Source organism: Schistocerca gregaria, chromosome X (genome assembly GCF_023897955.1).
Source record: "Schistocerca gregaria isolate iqSchGreg1 chromosome X, iqSchGreg1.2, whole genome shotgun sequence".
Classification (NCBI taxonomy): domain Eukaryota; kingdom Metazoa; phylum Arthropoda; class Insecta; order Orthoptera; family Acrididae; genus Schistocerca; species Schistocerca gregaria.
In genome coordinates, this window is record NC_064931.1 from 309,948,753 (window position 1) to 309,973,630 (window position 24,878).

General features: G+C 42.8%; 1 protein-coding gene across 7 annotated transcripts in view; it reads right to left on the reverse strand.

Moving 5' to 3' along the window:
- The window catches only part of LOC126297677 (uncharacterized), a 216,141-nt gene that overhangs the window by 39,201 nt on the left and 152,062 nt on the right, over positions 1-24,878 (reverse strand). For 3 of the 7 annotated variants that reach the window (XM_049988784.1, XM_049988782.1, XM_049988781.1), the window contains one exon: positions 5,554-5,620. The exons of the other annotated variants lie outside the window; for them this stretch is intronic. The gene's annotated coding sequence lies outside the window, so the exon portion shown is untranslated. The remainder of the gene's footprint in view (positions 1-5,553; positions 5,621-24,878) is intronic. 7 annotated transcript variants of the gene reach the window in all.

The window sequence follows — 24,878 nt, forward strand, 5'->3', positions numbered from 1 at the left end:
GTTGTCTTACGAATATTTTCAGTACCTGGAAAGAAGCAATTTTCTAGTATTTTTTCGCGTGAGCTTAGTACCGAAGAATCATTTTCATACTGTAGCTAAATGTGAATCAAAACTGTTCGATAGAACAGCTCACAAACTGCTCAACACATTTGAGTAAATTGGAAAGCTTGTTTTTGTTCGTTATTTCGTTATGATCTATAATATGATTCATTTATTCCAATGTAGATATTGAATCGTGTGATGAGACGATACGGTGAACGACTGGCTTCGTGGGTAGGGAGAAACTGGATTCATTTATCCGGCCGACCATCCTTCAAATTTTTGCGGTTTCACTGAACAACAGTTGGCTAATGACATGGTGGCTCCATCAATAATACCACTGTGACTGACTCCTTCGCCAAACCCTGAAGAGCTAAATGTGTTCCGTCTCGGCCTCTTTGTCGATAGGACTGTAAGGACTAACGAAAGTTAATAACCAAAAGAAAATCAGGTTCTGATAGTGAAGTGAATGGCACACCAACAGAAGAGATTGCGAAGGTAAGAATACTCGCGATAATTATGTATTCACGTTCGTGCAAATGGTCCCAGATAATTGTTAGTGATGTGGCCATGGAATCACCAAACATTCGTAAGTCAATGAGAATTTAATGTTTGACCGTGAAATAGATTCGCTAGCACACGGGACCACCGCGAATTTGTAGCCGAAGAAAAAAATATTCCTATCATTTTGAATGCTGAAACTTTTGAAGAAGAAGGAGAAAAACAAGAGCGCAATGTCCGCATTTGGAAGAAATGGCATGGAGGTAATTAGACATGGAGAGGTAGATCACAAACGGATGGAGAACGAATTCGGGTGTATGTAGGAGGAAGCTTCCTGAAATTCGAAGCCATTTTGACTGTTTTTCGACCGTGACTGTTTCAAGAAATATGTAAAGGTTTTTGAAATTACCGCTACGAGTCACAAACTTTGTTAACTATTGTATTACTTATTAATACGTAATACAGTATTACTAAGTAATACAATATTAATAAGTAATACAATAATTAACAAAGTTTGTGACTGGTAGCGGTAATTTAGAAAACTTTTACATATTTCCTGAAATTCGCCAGAAATTTATTTGGGGGCATAGCTGGAAACCGGAATCAGAACGCCTAACAGAAGTTTGGTCTCCATACCCACTGTCTTCCCGACTGCGTTACCTCTATAAGTATCATAGTAGGGCCGTTCTTGATAAAGCACTCCGGTGTCAAAGCCAACCTTGAGATTGTGAGCTGCCTACGTTACATAACTAACAGGGGTGTAAACGCAACTCCACACGACACCTTTAGGAGGTACTAAGAAGTAACTTGACAACAGGTTTCTCAGAAAATGACAAATTCCATTCATGACTCATGTTCTTACGTAAAACTGTTGTTGAAGAAGAAATGAATAATTCCTAGTATTGTGTTGACAATGTACTACGAACATAAGTTACCCACAAATTTATAGATATTTAGATAACTAGTAGTTTTGATGCGGCTTCAAAGTAGTTCCGGATCGATCTTCAAGATTCAAAATGGTTCAAATGGCTCTGAGCACTATGGGACTTAACATCTGAGGCCATCAGTCCCCTAGAACTTAGAACTACTTAAACCTAACTAACCTAAGGACATCACACACATCCATGTCCGAGGCAGGATTCGAACCTGCGACCGTAGCGGTCGCACGGTTCCAGACTGAAGCGCCTTGAACCGCTCGGCCACTTCGGCGACGAAGTCGACATAAAAGAACCATTTCATGCGTATTTATTTATTTCTGCCTTGACGCTCGGTTTCCATGTGACATCAATATTCGAACTTCTGTGATATTTCTGAATCTGTCTTATAAAATCAAAACAAAATTCGATTTTACGGTGGCATATAGTGTTATGTCATTTCGACACCTAACGAAAACTGTTTTCTTCAAAAATTGTGAATCATCGGACGACGCCTGCGGTGCACTACAGATTAATTAATAGGAAGGCTTAATAACAAAACCCACTAGTTATGGAGGACAGAGATCAGTATACAAGTAGTTTATTACAAATAATTCTATGTTGTTAATTTATTTGGTAAGCAATGTTTCACTGAACTGTATTGTTTCGTATTTCAAAATGTCCGTTTGTAATACGACAGGTAACAGTTACAGTATGCTATAATCATCAGAAAAATTCTTTGTCGAGAAATGTTTGAAATCGAATGTGATCTTCGTCATAGGTCTTTGACCATGCTTGAAAACTTTAAGTTTCATGTAGTCGCTCGTCTTCTGGCGATCTGCCAAGTTACTATCACAAATTCAGAGCGAAAACTGAAATACGAAGCTGTGTGGAAGCAGAAGAAGAGATCCGAAATTAGGTTGACTAGTATGTGGAAGTAATTTGATATTTTTCGTTGCATGATACGTAAGAAATATTTGTTCAGAAGTAAACGATTACGTAAAAATGACGATACTACACAACTATGAATTTCTTTTCTTTTGACATTTCTTGGTTCATTCCCTAAAAATCAATTTTATTCAGTCCTACATCACTTGTGACTAAGTCATCAAAAATTAAAACTTTATCACATTAAATCTATCTTAGCTATAGGTTTGCTTGGGACAAGTAGCATGAATATAAAATTAAGGAAGACTAGGGTTACACGTTCAGTCGATGAACGACAATCTCGGATAGCGAAAGTACAATGAAAGGAATCTACTGTGTCAGTTTTGAAACAACCATCCTTGCATTTATTTGAAATTAGTGAGGGGAACCACAGAAAACCTAAATGTGGAGGGCAAGGAGGGGAGTTTAACTGCCGTCGTCTCGAATGCTAGTCCACTGCCCCATCTCATTCGGTAAGCAGCATGAAAATTGACTTAAACAGACGTAAATTAGAAATTAAGTGAGAAGTCACGCGTCAGCTCTGTGAAAGGGTCAGATGAGGTATAAAGAAATTTGCAGTGCAAAACAGACGCGAAGATATCTATTTCATTAATACGTTATTTTGTTAAGTATGTTATCCATTATAGGTAAAATATTGTTCTTTCTTACTGAATGTAACTAACCGCCAACAATGAAACAGACAAACCGATATGGAACGCATTTGGTGCCCTATACAAATTAGTAGAATCATATTAAGTACTCTGTACTTATTCACAGCGAAGCTGAAGGATGGGCATGTAGGTTTCAGCATCTATTCACAGGTATCCCGAAACGCTGGTGTAAGTAATGTAAATGTGGTATTCATTTTCAGTAATTTGTGCCACGTTGTGTCACACAGTGCTGAATGACGAAATGTTACGGTGTGCACCAGCTTATCAGGAAACTAGCTATTCGCTAGTTATTTGTGTGTATCTTCTAAAAACTAAGGTCTCCACTACGCATTAATGATACGATTACATTATTGTTCTCCCGAAGCGACCCATAACAAGATGCAACGTACACAGACGGTTTTCAGGCCAGTAGTATTGAACACTCAGCGTCGAGTACTGAATTGATAGAGCACTTCATATTTAGTGCGTCATTAGGTAAAAAAGTTGATACATTCAGTTCTTAATTAAAACAGTTGTTGTGTAAAACTAAGTAGAGAGGGTAAGCGTGCAGCAGTTAAGGACAAGAAGTGTTATGATAATTCTTACTGCTGTCTGCTGCTGGAAACCTACTCATCATTATAAACTAGATCTAAAATAATTCTTTGCTTCTCTATTGTTATAGCAAAAAAAGGCTCTGATCACTATGGGACTTAACATCTTACGTCATCAGTCCCCTAGAACTTAGAACTACTTAAACCTAACTAACCTAAGGACATCACACACATCCATGCCCGAGGCAGGATTCGAACCTGCGACCGTAGCGGTCACGCGGTTCCAAACTGAAGCGCCTAGAACAGCACGGCCACACCGGCCGGCATTGTTATAGCAACGATTGGGTGCTTACTATGGGCTACCTTGCATCTTCGTATCTTACAAAATCTACCGTGAAATATCTTCCTGTTACTCAAACCAGTGCAAAAAACTAGTCACACATTATAGCAATTTCGCTTTATTAAAAAGCACTTTTTTCAGGGAATAAGACCCAACAAACAACTGCAATTTTGCTTTGAACCTTATTCGCACACCGGTTTTGTAAACTTATCTTTCCATTATCAGTGCTGTGTGATGCGCCAGAACGACTTCATACTACATAGAAATGTCGCCGCTGTAATTCATGCAGCCACTTGTATTTATGACACGCTTAACTACAGTTACAGTATTTCCGGGAATTTATAGCGGTGGCTCTTACATGTGGTACAAAGTTGTTATGACACATCATACAGCACTGTAATTGGAAATATCGGTATCCGAAACCATTTTGCCGTTCTGGGAATAAAGTTCAAAGGAAAACTGTAATTGTTTGGTGCATTTTCTTTCACTGCAAAATGGACTATAAAGCTGCGTACTCAATCCGAACATCCATTACGTGCAAACTCATCAAGATAAAAATATAGACACTCCATTTTGCAGTTGGCCGAATATTAGACGCATGCAAAAAATTCTTGAACAGAGCGTTTGCTAACGAACGTATTTACAAAGCCACAAGCATATGAAAACTTGAAATGACATACAATGGCGTGCACTGATTATCTGACAGCTTTTGATCATTTGTGTGGAAATGGACCAGTAGATCTGACAGTGAACTGGCAATTAAACTTAAAACGAACGAGGAAAGAAGAAACAAATTTATCATTTCAGGAGGTATAGAAGGAGCATACTGATTCATCACTGTGAACTTTATTCACAAGAACATTGTTCGGATATAATAACGAATCGCCCTTAACAAACAATTAACTAGAAACACTACCAAGGACTAAGTTTTTTACGGTCCGATTGGAATTCGACACCACGAGCTATAAAAACAACGATGATTCATTATTTTCGCTTCTTGTGCACATATTATGTTAAAAGGATATGTAGGCTAGAAGGAACGAATCCTGAGTGCGCACATATCTTTGTGGCCTAATCAGCTTTCACTAGAAGACGCTGTGAAACAGCGATCTAGAAGTTCTCTCACTTGAAAGCAGCAATAGATACCGAAATCAGATTTCAATGATTTTTCAGTTCAGTTTTCGTAGGTCTCCCTGATATCAACAGATGCAGACCAGGAAACATTTTCTGCAGTCAGCGACCATGCCTGTTAGCCTTCTCCTTTGAACTCCTACAGAACATTCAGTAATATTTCCTTGTGTAAGAATTATATTTATAGGACACTCCCTGAACCATTCAAGTGAGAGTGTAAGGAACAGAGTCTTGCGTGATAATGAATGTTATATACATTATTAAGCGCCTTATATAGAAAATAATGCGGCATATCTGACAATGAGAGTTCACTTCGACGTAATACGCTCTAAGCATAAAAACTTACTTATTCTTCGAATAATACATTAAAGACAGGAAAGTAGGAATACAGAATCACTAAGCCACTAAACAAAGTGAACAACGCATCACACGGCTGAAGCATGGCGCACTCATTTGACCAGGCGAAAAGATAAAGCAGCGAAAACTAAGCAGGCACAGACCTGTAGTGGAGATCGTCCGGCGAGTAACTGAAGCTATGAGATTAGTGTTGGCCGGCTTTATGGGCGCCTGCAACAGACAAACAAAGCACTCGGCTCTAAAATCGGAACAGCCGAATGCTCCTCCAGATAATGTTGCTATCGGCTGTCGAGCCATGTCGCATCAGCAAACAAGGCTTGTAATCTCTAGATTAGGATGGGACCACAGTTGACTGGCACAGCTCTGCCTTTGTGACAGAACCACTGGGTTCATGTTTCTGGATTGTCAGACGCGTCACAGAAACAGGGGTGCTCGTTGCATTTAAGTCTGAATATTTTCCTTGACGTGGGACTGATTCCAGTTTTCTGGCAGCGCGTCCAGAAGGACTGGGGTTCATGTCACCAAACGGCCTACTTTACATCGGTTTTCACTGATGTCCATCAATCATATAAAGCAGGTATCTGGATAGTATCTTGAAAAGGATCCTGATGAGTACCGAGTCTGTGCTCCGTTCCTCGTGGCGTCGTAGAGAAGACGTTAGAACTTAACATTCCTTCTTTCTCTTACGTAGTGCAAACTGGAACTGCCCACCAATGCAAGTTAAACCTGCACTAAGTTCCGAAATCCGCCCCTTTTCGCGCAGGTATCTCACAAGGGTTTCGAGAGAAACAAATGAAAGAGAATAGATATAAGGACCAGCCAAATGAAAAATAGACATAGGGAAAAAAGGAAGTAAACTATTTACCATCACAAAAGTAATCGCCATAATTGTTAATTCAGTTATCTCACTGTGAGGCAAGATTGTCAATGACTTCATGGAAAATTGTTTGCGGTCGGCTACGGAACCATGATTGTACCAAGGCGTGCACCTCATCGTCCGAAGCAAACCGACGGCCACGAATGTCTTTCTACAGCACTTCAAAAATAAGGAAATCGCATGGAGAGAGATCGAGAATGTTTGGAGGATGTGTAAGCGCTTTCCAGCGAAACTGCTGCAACGCAGTCGAAACGACGTGCCAACAGAATGCCCGCCCACGTGGTGCCATGGTTGTTTCGAGTACATTGCAGAAGTTTCGCTGGGAAGCCAGTACACACCCTCCATACATTCCCGATCTCTTCCCACGCGATTTCTATATTTTTGAAGTGCTGTAGAAAGACATTCGTGGCCGTCGGTTTTCTTCCAAAGAAAGACATCCATTTGCTTCCCCTGGGTACAGTCTTGTTCTGTTGGCAACCTTAAACATTTTTTCGTCTTGTCTCACACTGTGATAAATGCATTAACAGTTATGGCGATTAATTCTGAAATGAGGCACAGTTTACATACCTTTTCCCGTCATTTCGTTTTCATTTGACTACCCCTTATAAATTCCGAGAGCATTGAGTTAGGACAACTAAAGTACGCAGCAGTACTTCTGTCAACTGGTTTTCCAACACTCGGCTGAAAATGTGTTGTTGTTGACGTAGGATGAGTGGTATTATACAATTGTGGAACTCGCAACAACACGAAAATAGTATCGGTTGAGTCGTGTCACTCTTTCAGTCCATTCGGTATGTAATTCACATGTGACAGGAAAAAGCACAATAGGATTGACATTACTCCATAAAAGGTTCCCATTTTAAACCGTTAGCCGTAGGTGATTAACGCGGGCGAAGATTAACTGTTGAGCAAAACTCGCAAGACAAGTGAATAAATATGCTGGTGCCCATGACATCCGGCCACAAGAATTTGGAGGGAGTTTGGGAATGATGTAGAGAAATTGTAAGGGAACGTTCTGCTGGCAATCCAAAAGCAAATATGCAACGTTGGTTGTGCTCTCCAGGCATACAACGAAATGCATATTGAATCACTAGCAACTGTGCAGTTTTTGGTCTGCTCGGCAGTCGCGTTTGGTAACACGAGGCAATGCTCTGCAGAGCATATAAAAATAGAAGTCAAACCTCACGACAAAAACAGTCTGCTAAATTATTACTCAAATGCCGAATACATGTAACGCAAACGAATACTTTGTGCTCCTCTTTCAAGCGCTCGTGTCTGTTCCTCTCTATTAACTATCGCAAAACCCAAGCACATTCAATGGGAGTCTTGAGGGTATTTTTGTTCTGTCGTTGCAACTACAAAAATGTGTGATTTTTTCACCAGACGCGTTTCGCAGTATTGAGGTAAAACATCATCAGTTGTCTGTAATTAAGTTATTTACATTCTGATTTTCTTTCAGATCAAAAACAATTCGTTAAGAACAAGTCGATTTGTAGCTACGGTGATTTTCGGCTGATTTCTCGCTCACATCGGTAAATGCCGTCTGCTAGCATATCGTTGTTTTTCTGCATTAGACACGGATAATTTTGGTCAAATTTTTTGTTTTCTGCAGCACTATGCATTTCTTATGTTTTTCACTACACACTTTTATGCACACCACTTCCTCTCTCTCTCTCTCTCTCTCTTTTTCTTCTCTCTCTCTTTTTTTTTTTTTTTTTACTTGGAAGGATTGTATATCCTGGATAGACGAGCACAAGGGAAACGAATCGAGTCAAAGAAGAATGGATGTTATTATTATTACTCAATTGCGATCGTCATCGTCTGATCGTCTGTAATACATTGCCACTGCTTGAGAACGGAATTTTTATATGTACTATTGCAGGAGTCTCATGAAATAATTCAGTTCACTAAAAACTGGCATCTTTACGCTACCCCATTTAGGTAGTGACATTTCTGGCTTGATTTGAATTGAGGAAAGCCAGGATGCAAGTGATATAATGAACTGTACAGTAATGGTTATTGGAAAATTCTAAGTTTGGGAAAAGGTATTTTCCTTTCACTCGAGATGGAACTTAGTATGGAATTTCAATCTTAAAACAATACTACGCGAAATTTACTTTCAACTCAGCCTACTATCATTTGACAAATAAAAGAAATAAGTCATCACAATCAGGAAATTTTGAGAAGAGTTGTAGTAATACTCCGATTGACAATTTTTCTATGTTAGCAAGCAATGTCCATCAACTCAACAGCCTGTCTCTCTTTCTTTGAAGAACGCTCTCTCCCGTGTGATGGCGAAATCAATGGCAAGGTATGTTTGAGCGTGTCACTAAGTAAGGAAACGCAGATTACAGTATTTCCTCCCGCTCATTTCTCACACGTAGATGGGAAGAGAGAGAAGCAACAAGTAACGTGTGGGCAAGTCTGTTGAGGGGGAGAATATGAGAGAGGGGGAAAAAAGGAGCAGGAAGGAAACCGGTGACGTGTTCTCCTCGTCTTGGCCTTGACTGCAAGCTGACACAGAATACACAACTTACACGAAGTCCGTGACTAAGCGAAAATTTACATCTCTATATGTTCTTCTAAAAGCTTCGACACTTCGCTGTACATATACGCTAGCGTGGTCACGTCAGCCAGCTGTCGTTGATTTTTAAAAAACTGAAATCGGTTACACCATTTTTTATTTTATGCACGTAGTGAAGTTATAGACGTTATCAGCAAATTTCATTTCACTAAATCCTTGAAACTGAACATTTGTAACTTATTCGGTGTTAGAGAGAACAACATAAAATTTCATCCGTTTAGAAATTTGGAGGGAACGGAATACACCGAGTTATTAAAGGCAGGCGTTTGTATGTACCGGATGATCAAAAAGTCAGTATAAATTTGAAACCCGAATAAATCACGGAATAATGTAGATAGAGAGGTACAAATTGACACACATGCTTGGAATGACATGGGATTTTATTAGAACTAAAAAAATACAAAAGTTCAAAAAGTGTCCGACAGATGGCGTTTCATCTGATCATAATAGCAATAATTAGCATATCAAAGTAAGACAAAGCAAAGATGATGTTCTTTACAGGAAATGCTCAATATGTCCACCATCATTCCTCAACAATAGCTGTAGTCGAGGAATAATGTTGTGAACAGCACTGTAAAGCATATCCGGAGTTATGGTGAGGCACTGGCGTCGGATGTTGTCTTTCAGCATCCCTAGAGATGTCGGTCGATCACGATACACTTGCGACTGCAGGTAACCCCAAAGCCAATAATAGCACGGACTGAGGTCTGGGGACCTGGGAGGCCAAGCATGACGAAAGTGGTGGCTGAGCACACGATCATCACCAAACAACGCGCGCAAGAGATCTTTCACGCGTCTATCAATATGAGGTGTAGCGCCATCCTGCATAAACATCGTACGTTCCAGCAGGTGTTTATCAGCCAGGCTGGGGATGATACGATTCTGTAACATATCGGCGCACCTCTCACCCGTCGTGGAGCAGTCACTGACGTTTTGCTGTCCAGCGCCATCTGTCAGACATTTTGTGAACCTTTTTTTGTTCTAATAAAACCCCATGTCATTCCAATAATGTGTGTCAATTTTTACCTCTCTATCTACATTATTCCGTGGTTTATTAAGTTTTCAAATTTATACTCACTTTTTGATCACCCAGTAGTTTAAATGAATTTAGGGATTTGTAGGAACCTTCAGTATTTGCCGAAAAATAATACAAAATTGTTAAAGGTCTTCAATATTGCACACAGTGAAATATAGTGTTTCGTAGATCCAAAGCATATAATAATGCTATTTAGTTGGACCTTTTTCGCTTTTATCCGACGAGAGTGATGTCATTGGTGTTTACGACTTGTGGTCTTTCTCAGTGAGCTACGGCGTCATACACTTTTCAGTCACATTAATGCGACCACCTGTCAAAAGCCTAAATAACCATCTTTCGCATCGCAGACAGCTGCGAAATGTGCAGGGAGTCAGTGAGGTTCTGGAAGGTACGAACTAGGACGTGGAGTCATGCCGATTTCAGTGTCGTGTCCATCTACGCTAGATTTTTCAGTTGCGGATCCATGGCGCGAACATCCCGATCGAGATGGTCCCACAAATTCTTGGCTGGGTTTAAATCCGGGGAGTTTGGTGGCCAACGGGGCACGATAAACTCAGCCTGGTGCTCTTCGAATAGCGCACGCACACTGTAGGGTACTTGACACGTTGCATTGTCCTGCTGGTAGATGTCATCGTGTCGAGGAAAACCAAACTCGACATGGTCCCCAAGAATAGATGCGTACTTGTGTTGATCCGTTGTGCCTTCCAGAACGACGAGATCACCCAGAGAATGCCATAAAATATTCCCCAGACCGTAACGCCGCTTCCTCCGGCCTGGACCCTTCTGACGATTGTTGCAGGGTGTTTGTTTTCAGACTTTTTACGCCGTAAACGCCAACGGCCATCTGTTCGATGGAGCATAAGACCTGTTCCATCTGAAAGGGACAACTTCGCCACCCAACAGACGTGCAGTTGCGTTCGGTGCCCACGAACAGCGCATGGGTGCGTGAGCCAGGCACTTGTTGCGGAAGCCCGTACGCAGCAAGGTTCGTAGAACGCTCGTTGGTTCATCTGACTGGTCAGTCGCTCAATAGTTCCACGTCTGCTAACCCGTACACATCTCTGCAGCCGTCGGTGACCCATGTCATCTATGGCCCGTGGTGCGCCACAGCTGCTTCATCGCCATTTTGCTATGCGGATATTTCACAGACCTGGCCGTTTTGGAAATGCTTCCACTCTTGGCGCGAAAGCCAATGATCGTGCCTTTTTGAACGGCAGATAAATCGCTCTGTTTCTGCATTTCGATAACGATTGTACTGTTTTTAGCGCCCTCCCCGACACGCTATATACACCATCCACTGCTAGTGCTGCCATCTGTGAGTGGTAAATGCACATTGGCGTCGAACATAAGCGGTAGTCACATAAATGTAACTGGACCATTTATCTTGAAAAGCGATGAATTTAGTGGATTTAGGTTTCCCATCAAATCACTACACCACTTCAGGCGAATGTCGTGATTGTCTTCGAATTAGGTTTTGATGTAGTCGGGAAGTTAAACTGGAATCTTTCGTCTTTCTTTGAATATGATTATCTTAAAATGGTTCAAATGGCTCTGAGTACTATGGGACTTAACATCTGTGGTCATCAGTCCCCTAGAATTTAGAAGTACTTAAACGTAACTAACATAAGGAGATCACACACATCCATGCCCGAGACAGGATTCGAACCTGCGACCGTAGCCGTCACGCGGTTCCAGACTGAAGCGCCTAGAACCACGAGGCCACACCGGCCGGCTTATTATCTTAATCCTGAAACAAGTTCTCCTTGCTTTAATACTTAAACAAAGAGATAGGAAATTGGAATTCGTGTTTGTCCTTCTGTGAGGGTCTCGCACGGTACTGCTTCGACTATAGCTTTATTGTGAATGTTTTCACATGATTCCTGATTTAAATGGTTCTGAGCACTATGGGACTTAACTTCTAAGGTCGTCAGTCCCCTAGAACTTAGAACTACTTAAACCTAACTAACCTAGGGACATCACACACATCCATGCCCGAGGCAGGATTCGAACCTGCGACCGTAGCGGTCGCGCGGCTCCAGACTGTAGCGCCTAGAACCGCTATGCGACACCGGGCGGCACACGTGATTCCTGGTGAGTAAGGCCTTACTCTAGAATATGCCACTTTAGACGGCTCCTCACTTAATAAACTGCTAAATTGTTGTACTTTCGATACGACTTGTAACTCTGGCAATGAAATTGTTTCAATTTTGTTGCGAATTCATCGACATTCTTACGAGACGAAGAAACGAACGGTTACATCGCGTTTTGAAGAGATCTTCTGTATTTGACGACAGAACTCTGTTCGACAAGACGTTAAACCCTTCCTTCCATCTTCAATGTATGGCACCATACTTAGCAATCACATACAATCTCTCACTCGTAGAAAGATCGTACCCAAAGACTGGAAAGTTTCTAAAGATATACGAACATCCAATAGGAGTTATCCGCTAAATTACAGACCCGTCTCACTAACGTCGATTTGCAGTAGGATTTTGAAACACGTACTGTGCTCGAACATTATGAATCGATTGAAAGAAAACGATTTATTGACACATATCCAACACGGATTCAGTAAATATCATGCTTGTGAAACACAATAGCTGTTTATTCTCACGAGGTAACGGGTGCAGTCAACAAGGGACGTGATTCCACATTTTTAAATTTCCTGAAGGCTTTTAACAACGTTCCTCGTCCTCACAAGTGATCTAATTAAACTGCGTGCCTATGGGGTACCGTCTCAATTGTGTGACTGGGTTAGTGGTTTCCTGTCAGGAAGGTCACAGTTCGTAATAACTGCCGGAAAGTCTCGATTAAAACAGAAGTAATATCCGGCATTCCCCAAGGAAATATTATTAGCCCTCTGTTGTTCGAGGTCTGCATAAACGATTTAGTAGACAGTCGGAGCAGGCCCTTAGATTGTTTGCAGATGATACTCTCATTTACCGTCTTGTAAAGTCATCAGATGATCAAAACGAATTGCAAAATAATTCAGAAACGATATCTGTATGATGTAAAAAGCGGCACTTGACTCTAAATTATGAAAAGTGTGAAGTCATCCACATGAATAGTAAAAGGAATCCCCTAAATTTCCGTTACACGGTGAATCACACAAATCCAAAGACTGTAAATTCAACTACATAGTTAGGGATTGCAATTACAAATGACATAGACTGGAACGGTCACATAGGTGATGTTGTTGGGAAAGCAAACCAAAGACTGAGATTTATTGGCAGAACTCTTCAAAATGTAACAGGACTACTAAAGGCACGCTTACATTATGCTTGTCCACCCTTTTCTGGAGTATTGTTGTGCGGCGTGGGATCCGCATCAGATAAAATTGACGGAGGACATCGTGAAGTACAAAGAAGGGCAGTTCGTATTGTATTATCGCGAAATAAAGGAGGGAGTGCCACAGACATTATACACGGATTGGGGTGGCAGTCATTACAACAACGGAGTTTCTCGCTGCGACAGGATCTTCTCATGAAATTTCAATCACCAGCTTTCTCCTCAGAGTGAGAAAATGTTTTGTCAGCGCCCATCAATGGAGGAAGAAATGATCATCATATTAAAATAAGAGAAATCAGAGCTCGGACGGAAAGATTTACGTGTTCGTTTTTCTCGGGCGTTGCTTGAGAGTAGAAATGTAGAGAAGCAGCTTAAAGATGGTTCGATGAACTCTCTGCCAGGCACTGAATTGTAATGTACAGAATAATCAGGTATATTTAGATGTAGATCATTAAGCTCTAAACTTCGTTCCTTCCACCAGTGTTGGTTTCCTACAGATGTGTGAGAGTGCCGGGCCGTTTTACTGTAAGCTACACCGATTTTCATTGAGTTGGGCAGCTCCTGTAGACAGGAGACGGAAGTGTGCACAACACTCGTCATTAGCGCTGCGACGTGCTCCCGTAGCGCCTGTTTCGACGGGGGCAGCTTATCAGCTACACGATTCCACGTGCAATGAGTGTCCCGAGGTAAACGAGCCTACGTCACTTCGTGTGGGCTATCACGTGAAGAGCACGCCTCCACGGCCTGACACGTCGCTGGCTGCCCGCCACGCCCCCCCCCCCCCCCTCCTCCTCCCCCAACCAACTATTCTCGGCAACGCCACAACTTTGGGAGTGGTCATGTTTGCATGTGCTTTCAATATATGGCGTAAGCCTTGACTGAACACGTTAAGTCTGTGCCTGGAAAGAATGAAAAGTATTTTCTCCCTTACTCTGCCGTATTCACACAGAGTCCTAATGCTACGCCATCTGTCACTACATCGTATCTTTCGCAGGCCATACTGTACGACATCAAATCCAATGAATTTTACTGGATGATTACTGATAAGTTTGATATACACTCCCAATTACAGAATAGATAGAGGTTCTTTCGAGCTTTTATCAAATTTGCTAATCTGTGCTTACATGTCTCTGATGTTCCAGGCGTTGTATGTGTGGCTTACATTCGGTCTTCCATATGTACAAATACGAATACTGCTCTTTCTCCCAAGGTTTACCTCACGTAGACCCTTTTCTATGTTGGATTTCCTTGTTGTTAACAATACGAACAACGAAGACCCTCAACTGTCAGGTTTATCGAAAGTGTAGTAGACTTAAGAATATAATTTTTAGTTTTGCTATAATTTTTTCTTAAATGTTATAATTATCCATACTGTGCACAGCCTGAAACAGCAATCCGTGTCTCAAAAAGTCAGACAGTTGTTACTGTAAACATCGGCCGTTGTATCTCATAAAGAATGACCGACATTCCTTAGCAGAACAGTAGAAACCATATTATCCTTGCCATGACCGTTGTCAAGTTAGGTCTCGGACTGAGTGACATGGAATATGATTATTCGGTAACTGGATTTTCAGAAAACTTCACCAGTAAAACTTGTGTTGTTGCTGGCACTGACCTGAAGCGATGAAGGAAAATACAGAAAGCGGAACTCGAGACAATTTTTGTTCGTCTACTGCTTATAACAAAATGATTCGCCTTCAGTGCTTGGTCCTGCAACAGTTATTTAGAGTTTCTTGCTTTCTGATCCTGCCCTGACGAATACAGAAACAGTTCCTTAAAAGCGTCCAAAATTGTTTACTGCGGTAAAATGTGTTACAACGTAGAAGTGATAAATACATGGGAATAATAATCGAAGACAATTTGTTTCCTTTTATCCATTACAATAAAGAAGAAAAGAAGTGTAAGGTTTGACGTAGCGACAGCGATCATGTCACTAGAGAGAGAAAACACGTTCGGACTGGGCAAACATAGGCTATTCGTTTTCGAAGAAACTAATCCAGCATGCTTGATTGGTTTAGCTTCTCCCAAATGAGAGTCCAGTGACTCGAACAACGTTCCAACTCGTTCGGTAGGCCTTTACAGAGAGCTTCTGTTTTCAGGGCATTCCCTCGGGCAGTCAGACAGAGCGAGGTAGCTCAATATTTAGCACAATGGGCTCGCATTCGGGAGGACAGAGAACTATTACGACAGCTTCAAGTTTTCCGTGGTTTCCCTCAGTCGCTCCAGGCAAATACCGGGACGATTCCTTTGAAAAGGGCACGACCCATGTCCTTCCTCATCCCTTCGTAATACGAGCTTGTGAACCGTCTCTAGTCAACTCGGTGTTGGAGGGAAGTTTAACCCTAATCTTTCTTCCTTCCTTCCCCCCTGAGGGCAGCCAGCAAACCTCTTACAGCAGTTGCCGTTCAAAGCAGCCAACAGACTAAGGAATACGTGTATATAAAGAAAATTAGGCCGAGAAGTACGTCTGACAGTAAAGCTGGATGCTGTAGTTAAACTGAATTCTTTCAGTTAATTTCCCCATTTACACATGTTGTGCGAATTGTGTGGCAACAGTTGTTCATTTCCAACAAACTAAAAATTCCTCTTTATAGCCAACAAACTATAAATTTCGAAATTTCTTTCGTTTATGAAGATCTAATTCCTATCAATTCCTACGAAGTTTTCTCCTATGATGTTTCTCAATCGGTGCTCACTATCAGCGAGAGAGAGAGAGAGAGAGAGAGAAAGAGAGACAGAGAGAGAGAGAGAGAGAGAGAGAGAGAGAGAAGCACCCAGAAGATAGTCAGGTGCCAATGAAACTTGAAATTCTTTGTGATAGGTAGAACAGCCACCAAAAAGCATCAGTGTTGTTCGTGTTTAGTGTTGTTACCTGGACTTTTAGGATATCTAATGGCATGAACATCGCCCGAAGTCATGTGATCACTGTAACGGATACAAAGACCCCGCTTTTGTGAGATAGTGTTATCAGCACCTGACAGAGATTGAAAGGGCACAAATTGTGAGTCTCCACTGATTCGCCAGCTGATCGAATCGTGTAATATCACGATTTACGGGGCATTCGGATCTGAAAGTGGCCTGATTTTGGATTGCGTGGGCACATGAGAACAAGTATGTTCGTCGTCAAGATTCTGGTCGACTACATCTGACCAACACAAAGGAGGATCGCCGTATTGTGCGCCAATCACAACATAATCCTTTCACATCTGCGCATGCCATCCGAGAAGTTGTAATGGCCTCCCTGCAACCTTCAGTGTCATGTAGTACAACTGGTCGGAGACAAGCATCAGCCGGATTAGGGATTACCGCCCCACGCGTAGGCTACCGCGGTTGCATTTGTAGTGTGCTGTGACCAGGAAGCATGGGCGGTCACGAATGGCATCGCGTTGCGTTCAGCGATGCTCGTGGTTCTTCACCACCCTGGATGACCGTCCTTGGCGAATATGGCTGTGATGTGGCGGACGGTCGTATTCTTCTAATATTTTTGGGAGAAACAACGGTGTTACACTTGGCGTCATAGGGGAGCCGTCGCGTATGATTTCAGATCGTGATTGAAGAAACTATTACGGCAGAACGGTATGTCACAGACATCTTGCGTGCTCGTGTGTTGTGTCGTGGTACCATTTTTCTGGTCCAGACACGGCAAATGTCTCTAGGAACTGGCTGCATGATGTTGAGGCACTCCTGAGGCCAGTAAGATTCCAGAACATGTGTGGGACCAGTTAGGACCTCAACTCCATGCCCGTGCCAGTATCTGGAATATCAAGTACAACTGTTGTGGGTCGCTTTGCCTGAAGAAAGGATACGGCGGATTTATGACACCTTCCCCAACTGAATTAGTGGATGAACCAGGCCAGAGGCGATACAACGTCATACTGATAAGAGGGATCCTACTGCCAAGTTCTTTGTAAATTTGATTCCGAACTGTAATCTCTTAAACAAAATCACATAATTCTCAATCCGTGAAGTATCACTTCGTTTCCTCTTCCCCTTCTGGGTGTTTAACTTCTTTTGTCGGGCAGTGTACGTTGTGGAGCTATGGAGCGCACACCATCGTAGTAATGAGCAAGAACATGGTTCTCTTGACGCAGTACGAGAAGTATTTAGCGGTTGCTGGGAATACAGATAAATCATGTAGTTAAAGAGAATGGAGAAATACGATTATTTAAGGGATTTCAAGGAAGGGCGTCTTGTGATCTTGCGATGATTGGGAAATAGCTCGCTCCTAGTGATACTAACAACCTATTTTGGACACGACTCAGGATGAAACAGCCAATTCGCGTCAGTATAACGAACGTGCATTCCTCATCCAATAACTAAACCGTAGGAGGCTTATTCCTGGGAGTGGTGCGAATTTATGATGTATTTCACAACGAAGTGTAATACTAAGGAACGCAAGTATCCGGGAGCACACCATTAACCATACATTTTTGTAAACGGAGCTCCGTAATATACGAATCATTCGTGTACCATTGTTGAAGGTGTGTCCTCCTCCCCCTTTCTATGTCCGTTTACTAATGCCCCCCCCCCCCCCCCCCTGTCCACTTACCACTCTCTCTGATCTTGAGCCTTGTTTATTGTTATTGAAAACGAAATCTCGATTGGGAATTGCTTAAAATCAATGGGAAAATCCGTTGGGATCGTTGGTATATGGGTAATGAGAGACGCCTCTTCTGCTGCTGAATGTGTAAGTATAGTAGCTTCAATGACAGTATTTCGCATAGTTTTAATCTGCGAGTGGGCAGAATTACACAGTCTTGGACGATTCAGATCCTGTAGTAGTATTCTAAGCATAAGCTGATAATCTATTCTACCTCGCGGTCGGTTTTAACAGAAACCATTGTCGTTTAAAAAAAAATAAGGCTACGTCCATAAGAATCCTCATTAGAGTATCGTGTAAAAATCTGAAGTAAATCGGTCCATAACTTTTCGAGATTTTTGATAAGGTTTCGCACTTATAGATTACATGTTTTTGTATTACATACTTTAGAAATGTATACAGCCTTCGTCCGTCCGAACGGTCATTAGAGTACAGTGCAAAAATTTTAATTAAATCAGTAAAATACTTTCCAAGATTTTTAGTAACAACGAACTGTGTTTTTGTAGCAGTATGGGCGAAGCAAAAAGTTATGACCACTGTTCACAGTGTGATTGAATGCTGCCACGTGGTGTTGCGAGCACATGATTCGGCAAGGAAAGCGTGTAAGCTGAACAGAGACGAATGCGGAGTCATTCTAACGATGATACGCTCAGAAAATGGGGAAATCCCTTGACATAATATGATGTGCTAGCACGGTTTTAAAATAGTAACTTGATTACACTAGAAAAAGAAAACAACGGCGCACCATGAAGGAATTATCCGAATGGAATGGAAATCGATATATGTGTTGTACATGTATCGACAATCAAATGATTCCAATTTCAAAAAAGTTGGACGATTTTTTGAAGAAATGGAAATGAGCGTTTGGCGTCATTGGCCGGGAGGCCCCCTACGGGGCAGGTCCGGCCGCCTTGGTGCAGGTCTTATTACATTCGACGCCACATTGGGCGACCTGCACGTCGGATGGGGATGAAATTATGATGAAGACAACACGACACCCAGTCCCTGAGCGGAGAAAATCCCCGACCCATCCGGGAAAGGAATCCGGGCCCCTGAGGACGGCAGTCCGTCACGCTGACCATTCAGCTATCGGGGCGGACATTTGTTGAAGAGAAAGAGCTTCACAAATTGAACCGGTCAATAACGCGTTGGACCACCTCTGGCCCTTATGCAAACAGCTATTGGGCTTGGTGTTGATTGACAGAGTTGTTGGATGTCCTCTTGATGGATATCGAGCCAAATTCTGTCGAACTAGCGCCTTAGATCATCAGAATCCCGAAATAGTTGGAGGGATCTGCCCATAATGTTCCAAACTTTCTCAATTGGGGAGAGATCCGGCGATCTTGCTGGCAAAGGTAGAGTTTGGCAAGCACGAAGGCAAACAGTAGAAACTCTCACTGTGTGCGGCCGTGCATTACCTTGGTGAAATGTAAACCCAGGGTGGCTTGCTATAAAGGGCAAAAATGGCGCGCAGAATGTCGTCGACGTATCGCTGCGTTGTCAGAGTGCCGAGGAAGACAAGCAAAGAGGTCCTGGTGTGAAAAGAAACGGCACGCAAAGTCCGCATGGCGGGCAACAGTCAGGTCGGTATCCCACCGCAGTCTGGGTCATCCTCAGACATGCCTTCGGCCTGGAATCTCATCGACAGGAGAAGAGCTGTCTTCAGTGACGGGTCCCGCTTTGAACTCAGCCCCGATGGCCAGCGAAGATGTGTCTGGAGAAGCCCCGGACAGCGGTGGGAGACCAACCAGATCGTCGCCCGCCATATGGGCTGACAACCAGTATTGATGTTCTGGGAGCCATTTCTTTTCATAGCAGGACACCTTTGGTTGTCATATGCGTCACCCTTATAACACAAAGAAATGTCGACGGTATTCTACACCCCGTTTTGATGCACTTCATGGTAAGCGATCTGGGTCTTACATTTCAGGAAAATAATCCCGTCCGCACACGACGAGAGTTTGTATTGCTTGTCTTCGTGCTCGCCAGACCCTGCTTTGGCCGACAAGGGCGCCTTATCTCTCCTCATTTGAGAACGTTTCGAAAATTATGGGCAGGGCTCTCCAACCAGCTCGGCATTTCTACGATCTAACGCTCCAATTGGACAGAATTTGGAACGATCTGCTAGAGAAGGACATCCAGCAACTCTATCAATCAATGCCATGCCGAATAACTGCTTGCATAAGGATCAGTTTGTGAAGTTCATTCACTCAAAAAACTTGTCGAGTTTTTCTGAAATAATAACCATTTGTTTGTCTGTTTATATATGTACATCACATCCATCGATACCCGTTTCATTCGGATAATTCCTTCGTGGTGCGTTGCTTTTTCTTTTATCTTAGAGTGTATAGGTCGTCATAGGTTAAGTTCTACTCATACTCAGCACATTTATTAAAGCACATTGGCTAGTACCACACTATATAAACACGCTGCCCTATGGACGCCAAAAGCAGAATAGCATACTGCTTGTCCTGCCGAGCTCTTCCCGCACCCACCGCACGGCTGACGTCAAATCCGCCTGCTACAGAAGGTGCGTTCAGTAAGTCACCGCAACTTAAAACATACCTGTGACCACACATTTAACTACTTATTACATTTAAATCGAATATGTGACTCGTACTGTGACAACACGCAACTTTGACTAAGGGCAGATTATTATCGTCCGGCGGCTGGGAACGAGTATCTCGGAAAAGGCGAAACGTCGTATGGCATTATTGGCCGGGAGACTCCACTTGGAGTTGTTCGACACCTGCTGCAACTACACTACTGGCCATTAAAATTTGCTACACCAAGAAGAAATGCAGATGATAAACGGGTATTCATTGGACAAGTGTATTATACTACAACTGACATGTGATTACATTTTGACGCAATTTGGGTGCATAGATCCTGAGAAATCAGTAACTAGAACAACCACCTCTGGCCGTAATAACGGTCTTGATACGCCTGGGCATTGAGTCAAACAGAGCTTAGATGGCGTGTACTGGTACAGCTGCCCATGCAGCGTCAACACGATACCACAGTTCATCAAGAGTAGTGAGAGATCTGGAGAATATGCTGGCCAGGGCAGCAGTCGAACATTTTCTGTAGCTAGAAAGGCCCGTACAGGACCTGCAACATGCGGCCGTGAATTATCCTGCTGAAATATAGGGTTTCGCAGGGATCGAATGAAGGATAGAGCCACGGGTCGTAACACATCTGAAATGTAACGTCCACTATTCAAACTGCCGTCAATGCGAACAAGAGGTGACCGAGACGTGTAACCAATGGCACCCCATACCATCACGCCGGGTGATACGCCAGTATGGCAATGACAAATACACGCTTCCATTGTGCGTTCACCGCGGTACGAGCATCATGATGCTGTAAACAGAACCTGGACTCATTCGAAAAAATGACGTTTTGCCATTCGTGCACCCAGGTTCGTCGTTGAGTACACCATCGCACGCGTTCCTGTCTGTATTGCAGCGTCAAGGGTAACCGCAGCCATGGACTCCGAGCTGATAGTCCATGCTGCTGCAAACGTCTTCGAACTGTTCGTTCAGAAGGTTGTTGTCTTGCAAATGTCCCTATCTGCTGACTCAGGGATCGAGACGTGGCTGCACGATGCGTTACAGCCATGCGGATAAGATGCCTGTCATCTCGACTGATAGTGATACGAGGCCGTTGGAATCCAGCACGGCGTTCCGTATTACCCTCCTGAACCCACCGATTCCATAGTCTGCTAACAGTCATTGGATCTCGACCAACGCGAGCAGCAATGTCGCGATACGATAAACCGCAATCGCGATATGCTACAATCCGACCTTTATCAAAGTCGGAAACGTGATGGTACGCATTTCTCCTCCTTGCACGAGGCATCACAACAACGTTTCACGAGGCAACGCCGGTCAACTGCTGTTTGTGTATGAGAAATCGGTTGTCAGCACGTTGTAGGTGTCGCCATCGGAGCCAATCTTGTGTGAATGCTCTGAAAAGCCAATCATTTGCATATCACAGCATCTTCTTGCTGTCGGTTAAATTTCGCTTCTGTAGCACGTCATCTCCATGGTGTGGCAGTTTTACTGGCCAGTATTATATTTCCATATGACGCCACTTGGGCGACTTGTGCGTTTTTACGAAGAAGATGAGATCAAATGATTCGGACAACACGAACACTTGGTCCCAGAGAAAAGAAAATTTCCGACCTAGCAGGGAATCGAAACCAGTATGAAACGATCATGAGGTAGCGACGGTAACCATTAGATCATGAGCTGCGGACTGCTGCTCTGCTGTTGGCGTGCTACTGTCGTGAGCTTCTATGGAAATTATCTAAGGACGGTGAAACCACGAGTTGGCGACTAGCTATTTGGCACCAGAATGTGATAGGACCGCTGTTGTTCTCTAAATACATAAATGATTTGGCGGACAGCGTGGACAGCAATCTGCGGTTGTTTGCTAGTGATGCCGTGGTGTACGGAAAGGTGTCGAAGTTGAGTCACTGTAGGAAGATACAAGACGGCTTAGACAAAATTTCCAGTTGGTGTGATGAACGGCAGCTACCCGTAAATGTGGAAATGTAAGTTAATGCAGATGAGTAGGAATAACAAACCTGTAATTTTCGGATACAATATTACTAGTGACTTGCTTGACCCAGTCAAGTCGTTTAAATATCAGGGTGTAACGTTGCAGAGCGATATGAGGTGGAACAAGCATGCGAGAACTGTGGTAGAGAAGGCAAATGGTCGACTTCGGTTTATTGGGTGAATTTTAGGAAAGAGTGGTTCACTTGCAAAGAAGACCGCATATACGTCGTCGGTACGACCTGTTCTTGAGTACTGCTCCAGTATTTAGGATCCGTCCCAGGTTAGATTGAAGGAAGACATTGAAGAAATTCAGAGGCGAGTGGCTAGATTTGTTACTGGTAGGTTCGAATAACATGTATGTGTTACGGAGATCCTTCGGGAACTCAAATGGGAATCCCTGGATGGAAGGCGACGTTCTTTTCGATGAACACTACTGAGAAACTATAGAGAACCGGCATTTGCAACCGACTGCCAAACGATTCTGCTGTCGCCAATATGCATCAGGCGTAAAGACCACGAAGATAAGATACGACAAATTAGGGCTCATACGTTGACGCACAGTCAGTCGTTTTTCCCTCGCTCTATTTGCGAGTGGAACAGGGGAGGGGAATGACAAGTAGTGGTACAGGGTACCCTCCACCCCGCATCGTACGGTAGCTTGCTGAGTATCTAGGTAGGTGTAGATCAAACAATATCGCGATTGGAGGCTTGCCTGCTGTGGGAAGGAGGATAGTTTGGGGTCTGTGGTAAATATGAGGACAGAGTACACTGCTGGTGCAGGCACGCACAACTCGCCTTATCTGAAACCGATGAAACACATCTGAATCGCCATCGGGTGCTAGCTCCGCGTCCACAAAACACTGGCACTTAATTTGCCGTAATTGTGTAATCTGTGCGTAAACACATGCTGTCACATACATCGAAAAATCTATCGGGGGTTTGTGGAGTCTGTGCTACGCAGAATAACTGGTGTATTGCGATCCAAAGGAGGATCAATACGCTACTAAGCAGGTGGTCATTATGTTTTGGCTCATCAGTGTAAAAACCACAATGTAGTCTGTGGACTTTGTCAGTATTATGACTGAACCACTTGTAAACCCACCAGGCATTGTATTTTTCGGCAGGATATCCATCCATCTCACGAGGCCACAAACGTGACACAGTAAACTGAAGAACTTTACGATGAATTCGAATTTTGTCCTGGCTGCCAAATTTGTCAGCTATCAACTCTAAAGGGCAGATCTGGTGTACTGTAGAGTACTAGATGAAACTACATGAGTTAAACATTCGTAATCTACAGGAACAGCGTTTTGGATGTTTGATACCATATAGGTATATACAATCGACCGCATGGCAACGTATTTTGGAATTCAACGAAAATCAGATACCCGCCATAAGTTGACGAATACACACTTAAAGTGAGTTGTTATAATATTCTATCTATATAATGTACGTAATGGCGCGCTCGCCTGTGTGTGTGTATGTGTGTGTGTGTGTGTGTGTGTGTGTGTGTGTGTGTTCTTACGAAACATATTTGAAGATTTAATTCGTTTGACAAACAATTATAATCTTTATCGTCAGCTTATTTACCTTTGAAAGCTTTAGTATGAAAGTGTACCGTGTTCAGTCTTACGCTAAGGTGTCTCTATTTGTTCCGTATCATAATAAACAGAACTGTAGACGAACATGACGATGGTTAGCGGGGGGGTTATAGGACGCGCCATGAAGAGTACAGTACACTTAGCTTCTGCCACCGCGTTACATATGTAGGAAGCCACAGCACACGAAGCAGAAATTTAAGCGACGGTATTTAAAATTTTTTTACCTATATTTCAGTTTTTATCTCATTACGTATGTCAGATGGATATTTGTATGCAGGCCCCTTACGAGACAGTTACACTGCTCTTGCAAAACTGCTAGGCGAATTTAAACAGTATTCAAATCCTCTATTGACTTTCTCGCATTTGTTATGATCTTCCGGAAAACGTCATGTCAACTTATTCCTAACATGGCTGGATCTCAATATTAATTCAGCAGTTTTGACACCCATAAATAGGAAGGTAATATTAAATGCAGTAGCAATGATCAATCCTGAAGACCAATTGAAGAGATAGTTGCTGCGAGGAAGGACATATGACGTACATGCAGCTCCCAAAAAGCAGTTACTGCGTCGTAAGTCCAGAGGTTGTCGCAGTAAGCTACGTGACTGCTAACACGCAGCAGCGTGGCTGGATGGAACGGTATTCACACGGGCTTTACGAACATCCTTCAACCGTCAGAGTTTTGCAACGTTAACTTTGTTGTTTCGCAAATCTTCAATCTGCTGTTAACAGCGTAATTAAGCAGTTGAAATAATTAACGTCGTTTGTCTTGCACTGTCAATCAAAATCGAATAACACGAAGAAAATTTTAGACGCACCTTTTCCGTTATGGATAATGTATTGACAGCAAAGTCAATGTACTGTGACTTAAGCATCTACAATTATTTTCGAAATCTGCGAAACTAAAAGGACGTTAT